This window comes from Castor canadensis, chromosome 2 (assembly GCF_047511655.1).
Source record: "Castor canadensis chromosome 2, mCasCan1.hap1v2, whole genome shotgun sequence".
Taxonomy (NCBI): domain Eukaryota; kingdom Metazoa; phylum Chordata; class Mammalia; order Rodentia; family Castoridae; genus Castor; species Castor canadensis.
This window is the reverse complement of record NC_133387.1, coordinates 184,835,271-184,838,175: the sequence shown is the minus strand read 5'-3', so window position 1 is coordinate 184,838,175 and position 2,905 is coordinate 184,835,271.

The window sequence follows — 2,905 nt, the reverse complement described above, 5'->3', positions numbered from 1 at the left end:
GGTCACTTCCAACGGAATAGAAACGAACAGCCAGGTGAAGCCAGACATGCATCCATGGGTGCTCTTGAGATGAAGTGTAATCTAGAAGGCCCTGTAGGGAAAGGAGACCCAAATGAGGGCCCATGGAGCCATGAGAGGACTCAGGGAGGACTGCTTGCTGCAGGCCTGTCAGTGGCCTAAGGGTTGGAATGGGGGCAGAAAGATGCTGGCTCCATTTAAAGGACAAGTGCTATGGTTGGTTCATCCCCTTCAAAACCCATGTTGAAATTTAATTGCCATTGTGACAGTATTAAGAAGTGGGATCTTTAAGAGGTGTTTAGGTCATGAGGGCTCAGCCCTCAGGAATGGACTAATGGAGGGAGTAGGTTCTCTCTCATATCTATCTATCTACTTATCATCTATCTATCACTATCTCTATCCCTATCGCTCCCCTTCCAAGCTCCCCACCATCTTATGGCAGAGTCAGAAAGCCCTCACCAGATGCCAGCTCCTTGGGATATTGGACTTCCCAGTCTGCAAAACTGTGAGCCAATAAATTCCTGTTTATGACAAATGACTCAGTCTGTTATAGCAGCACAGATGCAATGCAGAAAACCAGAGGGGATGGGGATGGGGGCAGAATAAGTCAAGAGGCTAGGAGAGTGGGCACAGAGGGGGAAGGGCATCCTGGGATTGTATGAGTTGGAACTAGAACCAGATTTGGGTCAGGCCTTCTCAATTAGCCTTGAAAGGGAAAAAAAAAATCTCCACAGACCTGAAAGGAAGAACAAAGAGAGAGAGAGAGAGAGAGAGAGAGAGAGAGAGAGAAGCTACAAGAATACCCTGAAGAGCTGCCTACACTGCTCTGGCCTTTCAAATGCAGGGAGTATGGTAATCTAATAAACACAGCAACAAAGCGTTTGTCACCAAGCTAATTTTATTAGAACAGATCTCAAATGGCTAATTTCCTTTTACTAATGAGCAAATTAGTTGAATCTCTGATCTGCTTTTAAGGCACTTATACTAATAAAACATGAACGACAGTGAAATTTGTTGTGAGATATGGTGATATGTGCATTTGGGTTAAAGGGAATCTCCAGCCATGGAGGGTTGTTCTGACATGGCCCTACTCAGAGGTGCCTCTGAGCTGTGTGGACACACTGAAAGCCCCAAGGGAAGAGGGTGTGGGCTGGGCAAGGATCCCAGGGGACCAGCTTGGAGGAGGAGCCTTTGGAGTAGATGGGGCCTGGCTGAGCAGTAGAGTAGGGAGATCCTTGGAGTGGGAGGCAGGGTTTAAGCACATTCCCTGGCAAGGGGTTCCACCTGTCTCTTCCATTCTTCCCCAGCTGTGTACTGTGTGTAAAGAAGAGCTTCCCAAGACACTCCCAGTCCTCCTGTGATCTTGACCAGTGGTCCCCAATGCTGAAGACCTTCAGTCTTTTCTCAGGGCCAGTGCTAGGACTACTGACTCCAGCTCTTCAACTGAGTTTTTCAGGTATCTAGGGAGCAGGAGTCGCAATGCACAGCATTATTTTCTCAGCAAAGGAGCATTGATCAGGGCTGGTATTTATTGCAACCAGACAGGGCAAGGCTGATTGCCACATGGGGTAGAGGTGTATAGGACAGCGGCAAGCCAATCAGAGCCCTAGGATGCTGTTCATACTGCTGGAAGCTAAAAAGTGATGGAAGGGATCCTCCACAGAGGAAGCAAGCCTGAGAAAGTGCTCAAGCAGTTAGGTAGGAGGCAGCAACCTAGCAAATACAGGAAGTCCCCCTGCTCCAACCTGACTTTGCAAAGAGGAAAAGGAGCTTGTGGGAAGGGGGTTCAAGACCAGCAGGCTTCCTCATCCAAAATAAACTCTAGAAGTTGCTTTATGCCAAAAAATACTTGAGGGCTAGGTGCCAGTGGTTTACATCTGTAATCCTAGTTGAAATCAAGAGACTGAAATCAGGAGGATCACAGTTCTAGGCCAGCCTAAAAAAATAGTTCATGAGACCTCATCTCCAAAATAACCAGCACAACTAGACTGGAGGTGTGGCTCAAGCAGTAGAACACCTGCTTTGCAAGTACAGGGTCCTGAGTTGAAACCCCAGCCCCACCAAAAAGGGGAGGATTGACAAAGTAGGGGCTGGGGTGGTAGGCACACCTGAAAAGCTGCCCCAACAGTGAGCTTAACCAAAAAGCCCTCAAAATGCCCAGCAAAAGGAATGAGAAGCTCCCCAAGGTCCAGTCTAACACACAAACGGCCCAGCGTTCAAATATCAGCACAGCCACAGAAATTAAGATCCAGCTCCCCTACTCATCAGCTGTGTGATTTTGGTGGAGGTGGCCAACTTCAGCTTCAGTGCATTCCTCTTTATAAAGGGAGATGCTGGACTGGAGGTCTGGCTCAAGTGGTAGAGAATCTGCCTAGCAAGCACAAGGTCCTGAGTTCAAACCCCAGTACTTCAAAGAGGGAGGGGAGAAGGTGACTAGTTCCTACATGAACTGTTATGTGATTATGTACACTCCATAGAGAAAGAACCTGAGAAGCAGCAACCATTGGCAACACATGTTCCCTTATGTCTGTAGGATGAGTTTTAGACCTGTCACCCCTTTTAGGCCATACAGAAAGCATAAGGACAATAGGGACAATGGGGTCCCTGGTCACATGCTTGAAAAGGGCAGCCTTAAGAGAAGAGAATGCCACATCACCAGAAGGAAGCAGGTATCTGGCAGGGATGCCCTTGAGGACCCTCAGATCCCACTGGGACTGCACCTCCAGCTACCTTTGCCCAACACCTGGAAGCCATTGTGCACATCCCAGTGCTTCTGGCTAACCTGGCTTTCTCAAAATGCCCCAGAATGAGTCTCCCATCCCACAGCTCTTTGGAAGGGCTCCTTGCATGCAGCCAAAATCTAGCTCCACAAACCCTAGGCAAAATC